The sequence below is a fragment of the Acromyrmex echinatior genome, chromosome 17 (genome assembly GCF_024713525.1).
Source record: "Acromyrmex echinatior isolate Ae372 chromosome 17, ASM2471352v2, whole genome shotgun sequence".
Lineage (NCBI taxonomy): Eukaryota > Metazoa > Arthropoda > Insecta > Hymenoptera > Formicidae > Acromyrmex > Acromyrmex echinatior.
Genome location: NC_141868.1, coordinates 8,301,235 through 8,308,458, shown reverse-complemented (window position 1 = coordinate 8,308,458; position 7,224 = coordinate 8,301,235). Strand labels below are relative to the sequence as shown.

At 34.8% G+C, this 7,224-nt stretch overlaps 1 protein-coding gene across 2 annotated transcripts in view; it reads right to left on the bottom strand.

Annotated features, from left to right (window-relative positions):
* Window positions 1–248: 248 nt before the first annotated feature.
* LOC105145445 (serine protease inhibitor 88Ea) overlaps window positions 249–7,224 on the bottom strand; it is a 38,465-nt gene continuing 31,489 nt past the window's right edge. For both annotated transcript variants that reach the window (XM_087415126.1, XM_087415127.1), the window contains one exon: window positions 249–7,224. This exon is cut by the window's right edge and continues 24,160 nt beyond it. The gene's annotated coding sequence lies outside the window, so the exon portion shown is untranslated.

Below are 7,224 nucleotides of genomic sequence, written 5' to 3'. Positions count from 1 at the left end.
TGTTTAATTAATCGTCGATAATTACCTGTGTTATAAATAAGGATTGACCCGATTTTTGACGCTTCTGCACATCGTAATAAAATATAATATCATCTGACTAAGATCTGCTTTGAAAAAATTTAATCACTTATTTTATTTTATTTTCTTCTTTTTTTTTGTAAAAATTAAAAACTTTGAAATGCTTTTCGAATTATCTTGTTATATCATTTTTGACAAAGTTACACTCTTAAAAGTTATGTATTTTTGGAAGGCAGAATAAATCCTCCCTTATTTATTCATTTTTCTTCTTTTTTGCCTTTAGAATTATATAAGGCCTAAAATTATCTTATCATTCAATACCATCAACAACTGTAATTTCGCTCATGTGGAATAATAATTAATAAGAAAATAACACTTTTTATGATAATAACGTGGACTATACACGGTATAAATTTTTGCACGCATTCAGACGTTTTTGAGCTTTTATATAAGCACGCCTCATCACGAGGGCGTTTAGGCCTTAATTAGCCGCCAATACGTAACCATTGCGCTGATATACATACATGTATCAGCGTAAACACGCTTTACGATCAGGTGGAGAAAGTCGGTTACATATATTTAATAAATCGCCATGTCGCGCGGCTGGCTTGTCGCGTCGGAAGGAGCATAAAACCGTCGTAATTCGCGAGTGGGAGAGAGAGAGGTGGTTGGTCACCCGCTTTGTTTTTCAACCCTTCGTAAGACGATCCAGACAAGGGAGTAATCTCGTCCCGATATCTCGATTGCATCGACATATTTACGAGTTTGCGAAGAATACGCGTCGCTCGGCTCATTATCATTAGCGCATCTCGTAATTGCGTCCGCCATGTAAACGTCCCTGAGAAATCGACGACGACAATCCAATTATACGAGCAGTAAGAAAGGGCCGGCTCTACTTTCGACTAGGGATACTTCGATAATATCAGATGATCAGCATAAAAGTGTATACGAGATTGCGTCGCTAATAGAGTTTATTAAAGTCCTGATATCCAGATCATGGCATTTACGACGCGCTAATTGTATCGTTTTAAATAATGAGATTAATAATTAATCCGAACACGCAGAAAAAAAACTGTATTTAAATATCAATTACTGTAAATACTATAATTACATACTGTTTCAATACTAATTAATTGTTTCAAGTATTTCATAAACACATATATCCGCAAATCTATATTATAAATTTATCACAAGCATCAAATTTATTCCAAATATATTCTGAATTTTCTATTATAATAGGTTTAATATTTTAATCAAGATTATTGAATTAAAACAAATTTGATTTGCTTATTATATAAAATTACTTTCTTGATGAATTTTTATAGATAATAGTCTTCAAAATAAATTCTTATACATATAATAATAATGAGTTTTTCTAAAATTCATGATAAGTATATTTTGAGGCTATTATTAAGAAAATGTTTTTTTTATTAAAGATAACCATCGTTTAAAAGAAAAATTAAAGTGAGTAATTACTTTCTTTAAAACAGAATATATTTCTGTATATATGTATGTATATTAATTAATTACTTACGTTAATAATTATAAGTTGTCTTATCCAGTAAGATTTGATTATTTTGAAACTGAATTAATTTATAAAAGAAAGATTGTAAAAGAATACTGACGTTTTCTGAGACGTCAGACGAGTTCAGAACAGGCTTTCTTATATTAATTTTACATTTTTTAAGAATTTATTTTGTATAATTTATCATCTGAGAATTTATAAGAAACTATTTGCATATTAAAATCAGCTTTGCTTTGTTCTTAATTCTGCATTTGCAGTGTGAAATTTTTACCTTTTGTATCCATATATTGTCGTAGGCTATAAAAATCTGAAAAAGATTTTACATGCGTAAGTTATAATAATGAGTTTTTATTATCACAGAAGTTTGGTCGATAGAAATAAGCCTGTAAAATTTTTGCAAATATATTATTTTAGTTTTTTACAAAGAGGATAGAAGTTTTAAAGATAATATGAAAGTTTGATTGTATTTTATCAATTTTTTTACAGATTTAAATTTATCTACCAGAATGTTTTTTTACAAAAAATTCTATTTTTAAAGTCAAACAGAGACGTAATTCTATTTTTTTCTTCTCTATTAATTTTTGTTGTCTAAACCGATATCTTAGTATTTTACGTAAGATATCTGACAATGAGAATAACATGAATGCTGATTTATTAGTCTACATGCTATCCTTTATCTTCTTTACTACTTCATTTTATTTTCCGTTACGTCCTGTATATGACTAGACACATCTCGATAGTATCGGACACCGCGCTGTCCACACTGTCAATACATAGTATCTTGCTGCAATACTAATCATCGCATCATCATGTATTCCTGCGTAATGTAATTGCCGTAATGTGAAAAAAAAAAAGAAGAAATAAAATCACACACGGCAGCTAACGGCGTATCGTCACGTTGTTTTTATTTTATTTTTTTCCTGATTTCATTACGTGACATCGTTCTTTTCTCTCTTCCTCTGTCTCTCCGTGTCGATATCATATAGCCGATCAGCAATATACACAATCGGCGATCGCGGCGAATCGGCGCGTTAACGTCGTCACATTATTAGCGAGGCTTTAATCGGCTAATCTCGCGCTCGAGCGCGCGAGCGATTTTTTGCGCGATCTTCGGAAGATCTTTTCGCCGATCATCATCGGCCTCTCATAAGCTTGGTGCTTACTCGCCACTTTGCCTGGCAACGCTGCCGCCGCATCGCGAAGACGAGACGCATAGCAGCCTAGAAAGTCCGAAGAAACGTGAGCGCGAGAGCCGCTGAGAGAAGAGACTTTTACGCGATCGCTATCGCGCCGACCTAATAACAACAATTTCGTCAAAACCAATAGCCAACGATGATCGACCGAACAATCTTCTCTCTCTCGGACGAGTTTCTAAAAGCCGATTCTTCGCTGCCGCGTTTCGACCCATCGATCGGTCGCTTGATCAAACGGACGATCCCAGTGTCTGATAATTCCGAAACCATCGTGAATGAACGTAATCCTTCTGATTGAGCTTCCCAAATAAATTGATTTATATTTTGCGAAAAATTGACTTTTCTAACTACCCGACTAGAAATTTATTCAAGGAAGCAGGATTAGCAGGTCCTAATCAGATTGATCTCAGCACAGTAGTCGAATTCTCATCCGGATAGCCTCATCGGGTCCTGATGAGGACCTGATAAAGTCCTTATCAGATCCTCAGGACCTAATAATAAAATAAGGTCAACCTAGCTAGGACCTGCTAAAATCACTGGATAAAGTCCTAAGTCGGGAATTGTTCAAATGCTATTAATTTAGCATTACATTACCAAAAGAAGCAAAAACCATATATTTCAGAGGCCCAGGAGGCATATTCTGAAGGACACTTTATAATCTCTAGGAAATTATTCAAATCGACTTGCATACGTCTTCTTATAGAACTTGGATGTTTTCTTCTTACGAGTAACTCGTCCATCTCGTGGCGTAGCTGCGTATTAGTAACGAGGTCAACCATACTCAGACCTAACGAAAATCTTCTCTAAATACCTTATTCAGGATTATTTTAGATCAACTAAACCAGGTCTTCATAACATACAACCTTACAACGGTCAATCAACCATATATACTCAAACCTGATGAGAACCTTGTTAAATGTACCTTATTTAAGATTACCTTACGTCAATCAAATCAGGTCCTTATAACATATAAAGTTAATCTGACACAAATTTTAATCGGGTAAAAGAGTCTATTTTAAATTTGACGCGGCACGGAACATTAAATTATAATGTATTTATACTATTTACGACGCCATGTTGCGCCTTTTACAGAACATTTGTGGAATAAAAGGAAAAGAAAATAATAATCTTTGATTCTCTTTTTTTATTCTATGATTCTGGATTGAATCTGTTTAATAGTATAGTCGTAATTCGCGCGAGCTTTACAGAATGCTTAGAAAAGGATTCAAGTCGTATATAAACGATCGGGTTTTATACTCGCTAAACTAAAAAAAAAAAAATTTCAATTGAAAAATTGAACTCGGTATGGTTCATTATGCGACTAATTAAGAGTTAATATGAGCCTGATATGCCTGTACTCGACAATGTCGGGAATTCCTCGTCGAGAAACTATTCAAAGGACCGGCGCGGCGCGATTCGATTAATCACGCAATGCACCGTTCCGGATTATATTGTGCGTCGAATAAAGGACTCGCTTTCTCCGATTTGGCTATTCGGCAACTAGCGCACACGAAGGATGATACACAGGACCCCATCGTTTGGACGAATGCGTAATTGATCTCCGCCTTTTTAATTCGCGAAGAGAGAGACGTATTATCCCGATTATAGGGTGTGTGGTTTGCTTCGCAGGAATCAGGACGCGTAGAAAAGAATAGGGGGAAGAATGTTCGAATGGTGAATGGTTCAGTGTCTTCTTTGTGTGTACAGGGTGACCCAGAATTACCGGAACGTGGCCTTTTATTGTATAGAATTAATGGTTAATTTGAAAATAATTTTTCTTTAATCAGAATATCAAGATAACTTATAATTTCTATATAAAATTTCAGTTTATCGGTAGTTTATCGGTAGTTTATCGATAGTATATCGATATTGTAGTAGTTCATAATTTCCACATGAAATATCGATTTTATATAAACAATTTTCAAATACTTTCTAACAAAGCAAAAATAAAAGATCTCTCAAATATATACGTAGTGAATAAAATTGTATACCTATTCTATATTTTGATGTACAAATATAGAAATCTTTTTCAAATTTATCTTCAAAGTACAAAGCGCAATTGTCACGTTCCGATGATTGTAATTAGCTGAATTGTCACAAATAATGATTACCTTTATAGAAATTTAACATTGGAAGATAGTAATTAATTACTTATTAAGCACTGAACAATAGTGCTTTTAATACTCAAAATAAATAGTTAATCAATATCTTTCAGTATCAAATTAGATTTTTGTAAGGAAAAATAACAATGAACGAAGGAAAAATCAATATAAAAGGAAAGGAAAAGGAAAGAGGGTGATAAAACACCTCGACATTTTCTTCGAAAGAAGGTCGATCGCAAGTCAACCACAATCTACGTCGGAAAGGAAACATTCTATACAATTTCGGAGCACCCGGAGTGTGTATCGAGTCAGTAAAGTATGACCGTTGTCGTTGTCGTTGTCAATGCCTTCTTTTCGATTGTTCGAGCTAGCTCGTGCTTGATATCGAGGTCCTCGCGAACGATGGACAATGGGACTCCGTTGTGTCGTCGTCGTCGTCGTCGTCGTTACCGTGCTTGCCTCCGCCATTACCGTTCTCATTGTTATCATTGTTATTGTTATTATCGCGCGCTAGCCACTATTAACGATTGAAATCGGCCCCGGTTAGATAGTCACCGAGTCATTGCCTTTGCATTGGCGGCGAAAATTCAATTGACTCGACCTTTATTTAGAAAGAAATTAATTACTTCCACAATCGGTCCAAGTTTGAAGAAAGGCAAGCTTCAAAAAAGACATTTACGAATAAAATTTATAAAGACCTTTTTACGTGGTAGATTTATGTACCGTAACGATATATAATTGCGTATTAATATAAATCTCCTATTAAAGTGTTTCGATTTGTTTAGAAAAAAATCTTATCTGCTGCTTTTCTGGCAAAGAACATTTAATTTCTCTTAATGAAGGAAACTGCAAGCTTAGGAAATTGAACTGAGGCACGCGATTTATTGTTACATTAGAAGAGATAAGTAATGCTTCTATTTGAAAGCGGAACGACGCCAATGGGGAGGATGGTAAAGTATATTTGATATATCATGGGGCATACTTATAAGTAGAAACGGTCCGATCTCGAGTGCTCCACTCGATCCTCAGGCGTGGCTGAACAAACACAAAAGCGCGCCTCTTCTCCAGATGCAGAAAACAGATCCGGCCAACAATCAACGGTGCATGAAGTCTCCTCGGCCGATTTCACAAATTATTTTTGGCTATAGAAGAGAGTCCTTGCGGACTACATAATGATGGCGTTTAGATGAAATACTAGCTAGTTTGTCCCGCTGCGTTGTGAACGTAAATCATACAATTCATACAGAGAACAACATGAGGGATGGTAAAAAGAAAAAATACTAATTAAACTACCAATAAGTGTAGAAATGTATAATGCTTACGATTCTCAGCGATTGTAGCAGTTTAATAATTTATTAGCTCTTTAATTTTTTATTTTAAATGGCATTTAATTTTCAATGTATTGTATTAAAATATAGTCGTTATATAGAATTGAGGATGGAAAATTAACGAGATACGAAGAAATGGAACGTCATTAAATTTCTGCTGAGCAAGGATCGTCTCCGATGTAAAGTGTAGATCAGTTATTAGTTTCGAATTTCTATACTTCTTTCACCTTCAACGCTTCTGTTCATTTATAATTATTTTCAAGATCGTCTAAGCTGCACAAGGATTGACGTAAATTGCGTGGTGCACGAGGCAAACGGACGGCGACTGTGTGCATCTTCATCTCCGCAACGTTATTACAGTCTCTCGCAGAGACGATCATGACCGCGCCCCGTTAATTATTCGCCCCGTCAGAATCAAATCGTTTTGTTGTTCCATAAAACAGCCGACTTTTCCTACGGGAGGCGAGCGCACCTGTCGTATCTAACTTAGTTGTGTGCTTGTCGCTCGTCAAATTACGTGATATTACGCCGGAAGGCGTTTGCGCGCGAAGAAAAGGACTTCTGGCAAAAGTCAAGTCATTTTATTAATAAATACCGAATGTTTTTCGATAGAAACTAGTATTAGTAACTTATATTATAGAAAGAGGTGAAACATCACGCAGAGAAGCCAAGGAGAACTCTCTAAAGGAGTGCTTAAGATTAATTTTCATTCGAATGTTCTCTACAGTATTTAAATTTCTATGAAAATATTGCGGTTTCTCTTCTTTCTATGTGTCTTTCTCTCAAAAATTATTCGGTATCTGTTGTAAAATATTTTTCAATTTTTGATTTGAAATGTGCTTCTACTTATAAATTGTTCATAAAATTAATTAACCCTCTATTTGCAGTCATATTTTACTCCCTTTGTCTGATCTTTTTTGTTCACACCAAGTCTCTTTTTACACGGTTCTATATATAAACTTTCAAAAAAATGTAAGGTTATCTTTTAAAGGCTATTACACTCCCAAATAGTTTAATTCAGATGTTAAAATCTTTATTTAATAAAACTGAAATTTGAA